Below are 16,503 nucleotides of genomic sequence, written 5' to 3'. Positions count from 1 at the left end.
CACAGAGAACCTCCTCCTCCTCTCCGACAAGATGTCATCCCCGAGCCAAGGCGTGAGGCCCCCCATCTCAACCCACCGCGCTGGGCGCTGATGCGCGATGCAGAAAGTTGTCGGGTGGTGCAGCGGCCCGAGGATGAGGCGCGTGCGCTCCCAGCACCCCCGTGCCAAGACCGTCCGCCACCCGAGATGGAAGCACGTGGACGTAAGACCAGGTTCCCCCTCCACATCGGGCTCCAGTGAGCGCGACAGGCCACCGGGCTTCATTCTGGAGCTTTGCCGTGTCGTCTGGCCCGACAAGTTCAAGTCAGATCTGCCTCCGCGCTATGATGGCACACCTGACCCAGCCGAGTTCCTCCAGCTCTACGAGCTAAGCATCGATGCAGCGAACGATGACGAGAAAGTCATGGCAAAGTGGTTCCCCATGGATCTCAAGGATGTTGCGCGCTCGTGGCTCCTGAACCTCCCGGTGGGGTCGATCTCCTTCTGGGACGAGCTGCGGGAGCGTTTTGTTGCCAACTTCTAAGGCACCAGCGACTGCGCTCCTGCCGCAGGCGACCTGCGGCGTATCAACCAGCAACCAGGGGAGACCTTGCACAAATACATCCAACACTTCACCAATGTTCGCCTCAAGATCCCCAAGGTGTTGGATGAGGCCAACATCTCAGTGTTTACTGATGGTGTACGGGACGTCAAGATGAACGAGGAGCTCGCCATACACAAGAACCTGTGCTCGGCTCTGGAGATGTTGAATATGGCAACCAGGTGCGTGACGGCAGAGGAAGGCCATCTCTCGCTCCTCGAGCTCCTAGAGACCGACCCATAAGACAAGAAGACCAAGGCGAAGGATGTGAAGTGCAAGCGCCTAGCGGTGCTCGCGGCAGAGCCCGAAATGAAGCGCGGCTGCAATCACGCCGAGTCTTCCAAAGGCAACTGCCCATTCTACATCTTCCACAATGTGCACAGCCACAACACGAACGACTAGCAAGAGCTCGGGGCCATTCAAGATGGACGCCTTGGCCGCTGCCTTGAGGACAACGACTGTGGCTACGGCTGCGGAGGAGACCACGACGGAGGCCGCAGGGACAACTGTGACCCCCGTCAAGACTGGCGCGATCAGCCTCGTGAGGACCGCTAGCAGGGCCAGCCTCGCGACCGTCCATGGCAGGACCAGCGTCGTGAGGACCGCCCTCAGGGCAATGATGGCCTCCCTCCGCTGCCGCCACCACCAAGAAGGAACGACGACCATCGTCAGGATGATGGGGTCAGGGGCTTCCAAGAGCCTTGTGCTATCGGCTACATCCTGGGTGGTGCTTAGGCCCCCGCCTCCCATCACGTCTTCAAGCAGTTCGCTCATGAGGTGAACGCTTGAGGCCTCACGTCACCTCAGGTGCTCCAAGTACTGCATCGCTTTCGACTCCTCGGATCAGCTCAAGTGTGCAGCCACTGCTGGCGTGCTCCCGATGCTCTACTCGCCTACCATCAGTAACATCCTCGTCACCAAGACACTCGTCGATGGTGGCACAGGGCTCAATGTCCTCTCCGTCGAGACATTCAATAGGCTCCAAGTGCCATACGACCAGCTTCTGCCCACCAAGCCATTCTTAGGGGTGACTGATGGCTCCACCACCCCCATAGGTCAGGTTTGCCTCCCCATCACCTTTGGCAAGCGCGACAACTACCGCACCGAGCTCATCGATTTTGACGTAGCTCACATTCGCCTTTTGTACAATGACATTCTCGGGTACCCAGCCCTTGCTAAGTTCATGGCGGTGACTCACCACGGCTACAATGTCCTCAAGGTGTCAGGAAGCGGCGGCATCATCACGGTCGCCCACGATGAGAAGGACGAGGTGTTGATGAGGACATCAATACAATTGTTACACCCACAGCCCCTGCTGCTATACATACTGGACCAATTACTAGAGCTCGTGCACGCCAACTAAATTACCAGGTACTTTCGTTTCTTGGTAATGATTCTAATGTTCATGAGAATATGTTGCTGCCTAAATTGGATACATTTGTTTTGCTTACAAATGAAGGGCCTAGCTTGGAGAAGGATGAACATTGGAGCAAGAACAAGCATGGAGATGATGGCATGCGCAAGGGGAACAAGAACGGAGTTACAAGTGATGATTTCAGGACTTTGAAGCCACCATAATGGGTGCATGAAGCCTTGGACGAAATATACAAGATGCCACTTCATAAATTTCGTCCCGAGGCTATTTTAGGTGCTGCGTCACCTTATTATTGGGCCAGGCCCATGTAATTTCGAAATACATAAGTATAGGCTATTTTTAGAGTCCGTATTTGTGGGGAAACAAGAGATAGGGTTGATTTCGGACCCCTCCACCAAGGGCCACGAAATTCCCCCCCTCTTCCTCCATATATACAGCCCTTAGGGCATCGTTTAGACTTTGGGGTTTTGTTTAGATTAAAAGTTCGCCATAGCTGCAACTTCGCATACTTCGTTTGTGTTCAACGACCAGACAAAGGCGTCACAGAACCCCACCTTGATCAATAAAGCTTTCATCTTATATTCGCAATATCCAGATTGCAATCTTAGTTTCTTGCTTGTTCTTCGTTTGCTCGCAGGAAACAGACCCTCGTGGTCAGGTTGATCGTGCTCCGGCGTGGTCAATAACCTCTCGGAGTTGGTTTAGCGATTGCTAAGGCGCGACGTCCTCGCACGTTCGTAGTCGGATCGTCAAAGTCGACTTCCACCAAAGCGAAATCCACCATCTCATCGAAAGACGGGACACCTTTGCCTCTATCAAGATGATGAGGACATCAATACAATTGTTACACCCACAGCCCCTGCTGCTATACATACTGGACCAATTACTAGAGCTCGTGCACGTCAACTAAATTACCAGGTACTTTCATTTCTTGGTAATGATTCTAATGTTCATGAGAATATGATGCTGCCTAAATTGGATACATTTGTTTTGCTTACAAATGAAGGGCCTAGCTTGAAGAAGGATGAACATTGGAGCAAGAACAAGCATGGAGATGATGGCATGCGCAAGGGGAACAAGAACGGAGTTACAAGTGATGATTTCAGGACTTTGAAGCCACCATAATGGGTGCATGAAGCCTTGGACGAAATATACAAGATGCCACTTCATAAATTTCGTCCCGAGGCTATTTTAGGTGCTGCGTCACCTTATTATTGGGCCAGGCCCATGTAATTTCGAAATACATAAGTATAGGCTATTTTTAGAGTCCGTATGTGTGGGGAAACAAGAGATAGGGTTGATTTCGGACTCCTCCACCAAGGGCCACGAAATTCCCTCCCTCTTCCTCCATATATACAGCCCTTAGGGCATCGTTTAGACTTTGGGTTTTGTTTAGATTAAAAGTTCGCCATAGCTGCAACTTCGCGTACTTCGTTTGTGTTCAACGACCAGACAAAGGCGTCACAGAACCCCACCTTGATCAATAAAGCTTTCATCTTATATTCGCAATATCCAGATTGCAATCTTAGTTTCTTGCTTGTTCTTCGTTTGCTCGCAGGAAACAGACCCTCGTGGTCAGGTTGATCGTGCTCCGGCGTGGTCAATAACCTCTCGGAGTTGGTTTAGCGATTGCTAAGGCGCGACGTCCTCGCACGTTCGTAGTCGGATCGTCAAAGTCGACTTCCACCAAAGCGATATCCATCATCTCATCGAAAGACGGGACACCTTTGCCTCTATCACTACACATTTCTTTTGGCGAAAGATGAGACGGGATGTTGAGCGTTTTATTGCTCGATGCACTACATGTCAAAAAGCTAAGTCACGACTCAATCCTCATGGTTTATATATGCCTTTGCCTGTACCTAGTGTTCCTTGGGAGGATATATCTATGGACTTTGTGTTAGGTTTACCTCGAACAAAGAAGGGGAGGGATAGCATATTTGTTGTCGTGGATAGATTCTCGAAAATGGCACACTTTATACCATGTCATAAAAGCGATGATGCTGTTAATGTTGCTGATTTGTTCTTTCGTGAAATTATTCGCTTGCATGGTGTGCCAAATACTATTGTTTCAGATCGTGATACTAAATTTCTTAGCCACTTTTGGAGATGTTTATGGGCTAAGTTGGGGACTAAACTGCTTTTTAGTACTACTTGTCACCCCGAAACTGATGGACAAACTGAAGTAGTCAATAGAACGTTGTCTACTATGCTTAGGGCTGTTTTGAAGAATAATAAGAAAATGTGGGAGGAATGCTTGCCTCATATTGAATTTGCTTATAATCGTTCATTGCATTCTACTACTAAGATGTGCCCTTTTGAAGTTGTGTATGGTTTCCTACCTCGTGCACCTATTGATTTGTTGCCTCTTCCATCTTCGGAGAAGGTTAATTTTGATGCTAAACAACGTGCTGAATTGATTTTAAAAATGCATGAGTTAACTGAGGAAAACATTGAGCGTATGAATGCTAAATATAAACTTGCTGGAGATAAGGGTAGAAAACATGTTGTGTTTGCACCTGGAGATCTTGTTTGGTTACATTTGCGTAAGGATAGATTTCCTGATTTGCGCAAATCAAAGCTAATGCCACGTGCTGATGGTCCCTTTAAGGTGTTAGAGAAAATAAATGATAATGCATATAAACTTGAGCTGCCTGCAGATTTTGGGGTTAGTCCCACTTTTAACATTGCAGATTTGAAGCCTTATTTGGGTGAGGAAGATGGACTTCCGTCGAGGACGACTTCATTTCAAGAAGGGGAGGATGATGAGGACATCAATACAATTGTTACACCCACAGCCCCTGCTGCTATACATACTAGACCAATTACTAGAGCTCGTGCACGCCAACTAAATTACCAGGTACTTTCGTTTCTTGGTAATGATTCTAATGTTCATGAGAATATGTTGCTGCCTAAATTGGATACATTTGTTTTGCTTACAAATGAAGGGCCTAGCTTGGAGAAGGATGAACATTGGAGCAAGAACAAGCATGGAGATGATGGCATGCGCAAGGGGAACAAGAACAGAGTTACAAGTGATGATTTCAGGACTTTGAAGCCACCATAATGGGTGCATGAAGCCTTGGACGAAATATACAAGATGCCACTTCATAAATTTCGTCCCGAGGCTATTTTAGGTGCTGCGTCACCTTATTATTGGGCCAGGCCCATGTAATTTCGAAATACATAAGTATAGGCTATTTTTAGAGTCCGTATGTGTGGGGAAACAAGAGATAGGGTTGATTTCGGACTCCTCCACCAAGGGCCACGAAATTCCCTCCCTCTTCCTCCATATATACAGCCCTTAGGGCATCGTTTAGACTTTGGGTTTTGTTTAGATTAAAAGTTCGCCATAGCTGCAACTTCGCGTACTTCGTTTGTGTTCAACGACCAGACAAAGGCGTCACAGAACCCCACCTTGATCAATAAAGCTTTCATCTTATATTCGCAATATCCAGATTGCAATCTTAGTTTCTTGCTTGTTCTTCGTTTGCTCGCAGGAAACAGACCCTCGTGGTCAGGTTGATCGTGCTCCGGCGTGGTCAATAACCTCTCGGAGTTGGTTTAGCGATTGCTAAGGCGCGACGTCCTCGCACGTTCGTAGTCGGATCGTCAAAGTCGACTTCCACCAAAGCGAAATCCACCATCTCATCGAAAGACGGGACACCTTTGCCTCTATCAGGTGTGCTCCCTCGAGCGCGCCTACAAGGCTGCGGCGGTTGAGAACTCAGATGGTGAAGGCACCGTCCACCCTCTTATGGTCATTCCGAAGAAGAAGAAGCAGCTCCTCCCCAGGGCCCCTCAGGAGGCTGGGGCGCCCAATGATCGTGCTTCAAGCACCGTGCCCTCTGCTGGGGCACCTTTCCCTTTTTCATAGGAAGGCGTGCCTGATGCCCCTCTCAGGCTAGGCTTGGGGGCTCTCCTCTGGGGGGCTCTGACGTGACCAACGTCATGAGGGAGGCGTTCGGGCACCATGTGGAGGCGTTCTTAAACGCGTGGTTTCATGAGCAAGGCGCAAGGCAGGAGATGCCAGGCACTCAGGAGTTCATCACCAAGGCAATCGAGGATCTTCAAGAGGCGCGAGCCATGCATGGCGAGTGTCACCCAACATCATCTGAAGCAGTTGCCGCCCCTGATGTGGGTGGCTAGCTGCGCGTCTGCTCGACATCCCAGGCCTCAATAGGGCTGCTTCTCAGGAGCTCTTCTGGCCGCCCCATGTTGGCTGGTGTGGAGGCCACCCCCACAACTACGTCTGCATGCCGTTTGGCCTGCCGAACACGGCTGCCTCGCACCAGCGCTACATGAGGGGCATTCTGGCAGCTCACGAGGCCAGGCGCCAGGCGATCCTGATGGAGGAGGATCCCCCCGGACCTCTTGAGCCCCCCCGGGACTCACGAGCCCGCCGGCTCATGAGGAGCGACTTCTGCGGCGCGCATCTGCAGCTACTCCAACTCTTCTACACCAACAGTGCCAAGTGACTTTTTTGGTTTATTCAGTTGAGGGCGCCCCTCGGGATGCATTATCCTCTGCATTGTGTATTGTATTGCGCATCTGTCAGGACTGGTCTCGCATTATCGTGATTATCGACATTACCCCTGCTATCCCTTTATTTATGGAGTCGCCCCTGAAAGGATCGATGGACCTAGAGGGGAGTGAGTAGGTACAATTACAAATTTTAATTGTTACTTAGAAATTTTAGGCACTAATGCGGAATATGAAGTTGAGCCTAACAATTGCAAGTGTGAAGCTATGAGCTAAGCAAGGTAAACAAGTAACACAAGTAGGAGAGTATGTAAACACAATATGATATAAGTAAAGACTAAGAGACAAGTAACAACAAGTAGGGAGTTAGGGTTAGGGATAACCGCAACTCCGGGAGACGAGGATGTATTCCGATGTTCACTTCCTTGGAGGGAAGCTACATCACCGTTAGAGAGGTGGGTGCTACCACGAAGGCACACCAACTCCATGAAGGCTCACCCTATTCTCCCTTTGAGACAACACCAAGAAGGCGTTTCTCAACCACTAGTGCTAGACCTTGAGGTGGTCTCCAAACCCTCACAAACTTTCCGGAGGTAATCACAAAGAGCGATTCCTCTCCGAATGACTCCTATCGCCTAGGGGTCTTCAACCTCCAAAAGTAATAAGAACCATAGGGAAAAGCTCAATACTTGCTCAAATCATGAATTCTTTTGGTGCAAAGAAGGGGAAGGAATGGATCTATCACTTGGGTGGACAACTTCTCTCAAACACTCTCAAATCCCTTAGGGATCTAAGATTTGGTGTTGGAGTGTGTGTGTGAGAGAGAGAGAGAGTGAAAGTGTGTTCTTGAGGATGCTTGAAGTGAAGCGTCAACCCTCTCATGGGATAGGAGAGAGATATTTATAGCATCCCTTAATAAGTGGCCGTTGGAGCCCAAAACAGCATAGAAGCGTCGGACGTCCGATGCACACCGGACGACCGAGGGCATGACAGACACCGGATGTCCGGCAGGGACCGGGCGTCGGATATTTTGGCACGGTCTAGTGGGTATCGGATGACCCGAGGATCCGGACGACCAATGTTTAGGCTCTGTGCAGAAGGTACCGGAGGACCGAGGAATATTGGACGACCGAGAGCTCTGCAGACAATGGACGTCCGACAGGGACCGAACGACCGATGTTTTGGTTCTGGATCGGATTTGCCGGACGTCCGGTGCACACCGGACGACCGATGTTTTGGTTCTGGATCGGATTTGCCAGACGTCCGGTGCACACCGGACGACCGATGTTTTGGCTCTATATGGAGATGGTCGGACGTCCAGTGCCCACCGGACGACCAATGTTTTGGCTCTATATAGAAGCTGTCGGACGTCCGGTGAGTACCGGTCGTCCGACAGAGATGAAGATCAGACACTGACTTTATAGACGTTATTTGAGCAAGACTTTAGCAATAACCCATGTTCCCCTCTTAATATTGTGGGATCCTATACTCAAGAATAAACATAAAGATAGTCTTGTTTCTTCGTTCTTGATGAGGTTAAACATTTCCGATGTCATAATCCACACACATAATTTATTCCGAGGGGACTAAAACCTGAGATATACTTGACAAACTTTGTTAGTCCCCTATGAGTATATTGTCATCAACATCAAAATAATAGGGCATGATTGCACTTTCAATCTCCCTTTTTTGGTAGTTGATGACAATATACTCATAGAACAGCAGAAATAAATTTGCTCTATGCTATAAGACACATTTATTTAATAGCTCCCCCTCTCAACCATAATTATTGCATAATTATATGGAGAGCTCTCCCTCACAGAGACAACCAGTCTAGCATATATGAGAAAAATATCACAAGAACCAAATAAAACCGTCATCATATAAGCACAACCACATAATATCATAATATCTCAACATTCATAGAACATAGAGGTTCAATAAGTTTAACATCACATCATAGGACATAGATATAAAGTCATACACCCACTCAAGGTAAATGGTTCAACATAAGAGCAACATGAATAGAAAGCAAGAACTAGTTCTCCCCCTTGGCACCAACTACCTAAAAAGGGACAGAGAGAACCCTCAGACAATCACAGGTCATCATCATCATCATTTGGAGCACCACTCCCAGCAGCTTCGTCGAGGAAATCAGCCCACTCAGGCCCCAAAGGAAACTAAAGTCAGAAGGAGGAGGAGCTGGGAGGCGCTCATCCTCACTCACATCAGTAGCCCCAGAGTCAAGGAGATGATACTTCAAGGCATTCTTGGAAGTGATCAAGCGAGTGAGAATATCATGGTTGTGTGTGCAGTTGAAGGAGAAGGCCTTCATCATAGCAGAGTGAGCTTTGACGATAAAGCAAGAAAAACGCCCAAAGAGCGCCGAGCTGGCAGTAGCAGACCTACGAGCAGGAGCAGACTTGGAGGATCTTTTTGGAGCATAATCATTGGCCGTGTGAGGAGGAATAATCCACTTCTCATGCACATGGGTGCGAACAAGGGAGAAGGGAGCCACACACTCAATAAGAGCCTGAATGAATGGAGCATGAGGAAAGGCACGCTTATACTGAAAGCTAGCAAGTCGGATTTCATGCCAAAGGAAATGAGGAACATTAATCTTGCCTTTAGGAGACTCATAGAGACAAGACATGAGATCAATGCAATAACTGTTGCAAGAACCTTTGTCACCCATCTTAGGATAGATGGTGCGAATGATGCATTGATAGATGATGTGGTACGGAGATCTCCAAATAAAAACATAATTCAGATCCTTCAGCTTTTCTTCCTCATTTAGTTCATCAATTCCCTTTAGGAGATAGTCACACGCCTCAACCCCTTTGGGTTTGTGATTTGGATCATCCTTATGGATCTTGAATCCAGTGTTCGGAAACCCAAGAGCAGCGACAAATTGAGCATAAGAGGCAGTGAGCTTGGTGTCAGAGGTCATCTAGGTGATGGTATTAGGAGCAAAGAAGCAAGTGGCATAAAACTGATGGATTGCAGCCTGATTAAAATCATGCTGAAAGGCAAACGGAGCAGCAAGACCAAATGACTCAATGAGCTCAATGGCACCTGGATACTTCACGGGATGTTTCCGAATATAATCTAAGTCAATGAAGTGGTGCAGAGACAGACCCTTTGGGAGGAAAACAGAGGTGTAGATGTCAGCCTGAACATTGGTGCGAAACAGTTGATCTAGAGAATCTTGAACCACTTCAAATTGATCAACATCACATAGGAACTTCAGATATGTTGGCTTGGGCACTTTGGTAAAGTCCTTAAGGATACGCCCATGAAGTTGAGGAGACTCAAGAGGTATGTGGCGACCATCGGCATGCGGTTGATCGGGAGGAGGAGCAGGCATGTGAGAGGCCCGGCAAGAACCATGGGGGTGGGACAAAAACGTCACACACGCACCACACTCCTCCTCCTCCATCTCTTCTTCATAGTCAGAACCCTCGGAAGAGGAGGACTCCGAGATCACGGCACGTTTTCCAGCACACTTGCAGGGACGCAACTCCTCCTGAGAGTCATGAGAGCCACCACGACGAGAGGCTGAAATCAAGAGGAGAGGAACATGTACAGCCATAGTGAGCCCTAGATCCGAATGGAGACGGAGATGATGAAAATTAAAACTAAGAAGGACATCATTACCACGGGCAGAGGTACTCCCGGCATCCTTGTGGGTGGTATGCTTGATTTTCACCATCGTGGGATGAACCTCACCTAAGAGATCGTCCAAGAGAGCAAGGGGATCACAACCGTTTGCACGAAAGAGCGACCTAATTGAGAGAGAAAGATAGAGAGAGAGAGAGAGAGAGAGAGAGAGAGAGAGAGAGAGCTGAGAACCAGAACAAAGGAGGAGTACCAGATTGGGAGGAGGGGCGACGACGAGGAGGAGAGGGCGAGGCGAGGTAGCACCGTGCATGCGACGGTGAGGCCCTCTAGGTGGCGCGGCGGCGGACTCAGACGAGCAAAGTGGGAAAAAGAGGGGATAGGGCAACCGTTCGCCCCGACCCCAGAATATATATGTGCCCCGCACAATCATCGGACCACCGACTGTGGTCGGACGTCCGTGCACTGGTGGAAGTGCCACGCGACGGACGACCAGTGAACCATGGGCGTCCAAGACCTGGGGGAGGGGTTGATTTTTAGACTGTGCAAGATTTGGTGCACAGCAACCGGACATCCGAGAGACGTCAATCGATCGGAAAACTATGAGTCATCGGACATCCGAGAACCATCGGATGACCGATGGCAAAGGATTTTGCAGATGACACATGTCATATCTAGAGGAACCAAAAAAACCAAGAATAGGTATATGACAAAATGTGATGAACAAACAAACATGTAAAATACCTCATGGTGAGCCACTGGACACGCAAGTTAAGAACCCAAAGCATGATTGGACAACCTCTCCTTTTGAGGAGAGTCGGTGGCCAATAGGCCACCATATGTGAGTATAAGTGTCATGATGCCACAAAAATAGTGTCCTTGGGCTCAATAACATGACTCCATCATTTTAAAGTACCATAGTTCAAAGAACATGGTAACTTTGAGAATGTTTGTTTTATTTATGCATTATATAGGGTGAGAGTACTCATGAGTTGAGTGTCTCCCCCTAAATATATGCCTACATCTAAACAAAACATGATGAAAATACATGCATGGGTACTAGATAATGTTGTCAAGCTCCAAGATACCAAGTTCACGCCTAAGTTGACAGAACCTTGCTTCATCCAATGGTTTGGTGAAAAAGTCTGCATGTTGCATATCCGTACCCACATGAGCAATATCAATATCACCCTTATCCACATGATCTCACAAGAAATGATACCTAATATCAATGTGCTTGGTGCGAGTATGATCTTTGGGATTCTCAGCAATATTGATGGCACTTTCATTATCACATAGAAGAGGCACATGTCTATAGGTGATACCGTAATCCTTCAAAATTTGCCTCATCCATAGTAATTGAGTTGCACAACTGGCTGTTACAATATATTCAGCTTCGGCGGTGGAAAGAGCAACACAATTTTGTTTCTTCGAGGACCAACTTACCAAGGAGCATCCAAGAAATTGACATGCACCGGAGGTAGACTCACGATCCACTTTGTCTCCAACCCAATCCGCATCCGTGTACCCAATAAGATCGAACTTAGCATCCTTGGGATACCATAGACCCAACTTTGGGGTGTGAACAAGGTATCTAAGAATATGCTTAACCGCCTTATGATGACTTTCCCTAGGGGAAGCTTGAAATCTAGCACACATGCATACACTGAACATGATGTCTGGTCTATATGCACAAAGATAAAGCAATGAACCAATCATAGAGCTGTAAGTAGATGGGTCGAAAGGAATACCATTTGTGTCTTTAGTGAGTACAATTTTGGTTGGCATGGGGGTCTTACATGGACTGGCATCAGACATGCCAAACTACTCTAGAATATCCTTAAGATACTTTGCTTGAGATAAGAATATTCCTTATTGAAATTGTTGAATTTGGAATCCGAGAAAGAACTGCAAATCCGCATTGAGTGACATCTCAAAGTTCTTGGTCATGGAAGCCGCAAACTTCTTCCACAAATGAATGTTAGGAGAACCGAAAATGATATCATCTACATAGATTTGGCATAAGATCAAATCACCCTTGTCCCTCTTGGTAAAACGAGTGGGATCGATCACCCCTCTCACAAAACCATCATCGAGTAAAAACTTCTTAAGATGATCATACCAAGCACGAGGTGCTTGTTTGAGGCCATACAAAGCCATATGAAGTTTATACACATAGTCTTTGTGATCGGGATCAACGAACCCAGTTGGTTGTGATACATATACTTCTTCTTGTAGAGGACCGTTAAGGAAAGCGCTCTTCACATCCATTTGATGTAATGTAGAACCATTGAAAGAAGCATAAGCAAGTAAGATGCGAATAGATTCAAGACGGGCAACGGGGGCAAAGGTCTCTCCAAAGTCCAAACCTTCAACTTTTGAGTACCCTTGTGCCACTAACCTTACCTTGTTACGGATGATCACACCATTCTCATCTTGCTTGTTCTTGAAAATCCATTTTGTTCCAATGACATTGTGCTCCGTAGTTGGCCTCTCTACTAATGACCACACTTGGTTGTGTTCAAAACTATTCAACTCTTCTTGCATAGCAATGAGCCAATCATTGTCCATCAATGCATCTTGTACCTTGAGAGGCTCAACACTAGACATAAACGAGAAGTGATCACAAAAGTTTGTCAAATGTTTACGAGTGCCTCTACCTTCCGATATACCAGTGAGAATTTTATCAACATCAACACGACCGACCACTCGAGGCATGATGGAGGTTAGGGTTTCGCGTGGCTCAACTTCATGTCCATCATCCACGTCCTCAACATATGGATCATTAACGTGTGGTGGAAGATCATCTTCTTCATATTGCATTTGTTGAGGTTCATTATCAATGATTGCACCTTCTTGCTCTTGCCCTTAATGATGAACTTGTTCTTGAATATTATCATGAAGAGGAACTTGAACACCTTCTTGTACTTGGACTACGGGCATTGGTTGAGTAGTAGGAGCTTGAGGAGGTATGGGTGTTGAAGTGGTTTGATGATGTGTGAAGCTTCCGTCTTCTTCCTCATCATCATGAGGTTCTTGTTCCATTGGGAGAAGTGCACCAACACCCATGGTCAAAATATCTTGAGAAGAATCTTCTTCACCTACATCACTTAGATCAACTTGCTCCCCATGGGAGCCATTAAATTCATCAAACACTACATCACAAGTTTCTACAACACATCCAGTGGATTTGTTGTAGACTATATGGGCATGAGAGTTTTATCCATAGCCAACAAATATGCCCTCAATTGTTTTGGACAGAAATTTTCCTAACCGTTCTCTTTTTTTGAGGATGAAGCATTTGCACCCAAATACCTGAAAGTACTTGACATTTGGCTTGTTCCCAGTTAGGAGCTCGTATGGAGTCTTTTCCAATATAGTGCGGAGAAAAAGCCAGTTTGATGCATGACATGCAGTGTTGACAGACTCGGCCCAAAAGCTATGAGGTGACTTGTATTCATCCAACATAGACCTTGCCATCTCTACAAGTGTACGGTTCTTCCTTTCGGCTACACCATTTTGCTGAGGAGTGTATGGAGCTGAATATTGATGCTCAATCCCTTCATCACTAAGAAATTCTTCCAAAGTGTAGTTCTTGAACTCAGGGCCATTATCACTCCTTATTGCCAAGATGTATTTATCAAACTTGCGTTGTGCTTGCTTGGAAAAATCAACGAAGGTGATCTTTGCCTCGTCCTTGGATTTGAGGAAAAACACCCATGTATATCTTGAGTAATCATCAATAATGACAAGTCCATACTTTTTCCCACCAAGACTATCCCATGAAGGAGGCCCAAAAAGATCCACATGAAGGAGCTCCAAAGGCCTTGAAATAGACACGATATTCCTGGGTGGGTGCTTTGATTGATGTTGCTTCCCAGCTATGCATGCACTACACACACGATCTTTCTCAAAAGAGACATTGGTTAGTCCAAGGATGTGATAACCCTTTAAGAGATCTTGCAGATTTCTCATGCTGACATGGGCTAGCTGGCGATGCCATAGCCACCCCTTGTCAGCCTTGGCCATTAGACAAGTTGCATGGAATGTAATCTCTTTCAAGAAATCAACTGTGTAAAGGTTGCCATCCAACTCTCCAACAAAGGCCACTTCGAGGGTATCTCTCTTAAAGACTTTCACATCCGTTAGTCCAAAGAGTGTATCATAACCAACAGACGCCAATTGGCGAACAGAAAGCAAATGATATTTAAGAGATGAACAAGCATGACATTTGCTAGAGACATGTCATTTGTGATAGCCACCTTGCCCAACCCGAGTACATGTCCTTTTGAACCTCCAGCAAACATAATGCTCATAAATGGTTGAATAGCTTCCAGGAAATCATAGAGCACTTTGCTATCTCCGGTCATATGATTGGTACATCCACTATCAATCACCCATTTTACTCCACCGGAGAAGGCAACCTACACACAATTATGACTTGGTTAGAGGCACCCATTTTGCAATGGAACCTCTCAAGTTAGTCACAAGGGTCTTCGGGACCCAAATAGCATAGAATTGGAATGCATTTTGAGGACCAACAAATTTTGCATAAACTTCTCCATTCTTAGTCTTAAGAAGTACATAGGATGGAGGCATGAACTCTTTTGGCTTGTTGAGAGTGGGCATGTCGGGACCCCGATCCTAAATCACACCGATCTAGCATGTAACACATCATATAATTTTGTGGCCTCGCGCACGGTATTCCCATGGGTGCCACCTTACCTGGACCAGGACTGTTTGTGCCTTTTGGCTCACGTATATGATTGTGTCGCTAGCATCCATATGACAGAGAACCCGGGCCGAGATGACTAGTCGTAAACCCAAAGTGGCACAAACTTACAGGAACATGCATACATGACCCAGTAACGAACATGTCGATCATCAACATATGAACCCAAGTCGTAGCAAGCTACAAGGACTTAAAGGAACAATGCATGACATTTCCCCGAAGGGACAGACACAGGAACGAAGAAGGACACATGCCAGCCAGCCTAAGTGTGCAGTAGCAAGCTACCATGGCTCAGTGGAAGCACTAGGAGACATTTTCCCATAAGAGAGGCTACCAAGAATAAACAACCAGATTGTCAGATCCCACACATAGAAATACACATTACACGTATGCATAACATGCAAGTATGTGTTGTACAACATGGCATCACAACTTAACTCAACAAATCATTTAGATAAAGGCTCAGAAGAGCCATCATAGCATTTATTACAAACAGGGGTCACATGACCCAACATTCAGAGCATACAAGCAACAAGCGGAAGCATTACATGTCTGAGTATAGATAACTACAAATGAAAAAGCCGAGGAGCCTTGCTATCTACAACATCCGATCAAGATCGTAGCTGAGGTACAAGCTATTTGTCGAAGTCCACATGGAAACTAGTAAGACCAAAGTCTCCGGTGCAAAAACATAAATTAAGCAACATGAGTACAAAGGTACTCAGCAAGACTTACATCAGATCCTATCATACATGCATTTGTATCAAGAAGGTAATGTGGGGTTTAGTTGCAGCAAGCCAGCTTTGACTCAGTGGCTATCCGGTTCTACGACTACGAGTAACTTCTTTGAGGTGAGATAGCGCACACGAGTCTACTAATCACCACACAATATACCACTATGGATTCATCCCCGTCTCCCTACGAGAAGGCCATCCATAGCACTGACACTTGTCTTGAGCATTTTAGAGTATCCACTTCAAGTTGTCTATGTACCACATAAGCATCCAAGAAGTCCATAACTGCGGACCCGGCTATTCGAATAGATCATGTTAACCCTGCAGGGGTGTACTTATTCACACACGCTCTCGCCACTTAAGGCCATGTACATGTCATGTATCTCGGCAACCTTCAAGCGGGAGTCTCGCGAGGGTGTCGGCCACGACCTGACTAACCACACAAGACCCTAGTCCAGGTTTATCGCCTATTCGGGTTCTATCCGCAAGGGAGTCCGGCCGAGGTTTCCATCATGGCCCCAAACGATGTGTGCAGGGTTCCCGAACCCACCATCTGGGTGCCACTCGGTACACCAGGCCATGTGTGCCTAGTCTATCCCAAGCCTACCCTGCCGGGTGCCACTTGGTAGAAAAATAACACTACCTACAACACTAGAAACTAGTTGCGACTCCTGGACATATATCAAGTTGGTTAATAAGTCGAGAGGGGTCGAGTTACCGGAACCCAATGTGTGGTATTAAATAGTCATTGGACAACATAAACGGAACTCAGTGCTTAAGGACGATTCCAGTGAGATAACCCACCATGTACTCCTACATGGCCTCTCACTGCTACCTTTACCAAATCATGTTCACACACTTAACTCTCAGCATCACAACGTAGCACTGCACTCCAATTCATTCCCAATGAATTAGAACTGACACACTCTAAGCAACAGCAGGCATGGCATGGTAGGACAAAAAATAGCTTCAATCTACTCCT

The sequence above is a fragment of the Triticum dicoccoides genome, chromosome 6B (genome assembly GCF_002162155.2).
Source record: "Triticum dicoccoides isolate Atlit2015 ecotype Zavitan chromosome 6B, WEW_v2.0, whole genome shotgun sequence".
Classification (NCBI taxonomy): Eukaryota; Viridiplantae; Streptophyta; class Magnoliopsida; order Poales; family Poaceae; genus Triticum; species Triticum dicoccoides.
Note: the sequence above shows the minus strand (reverse complement) of the source record.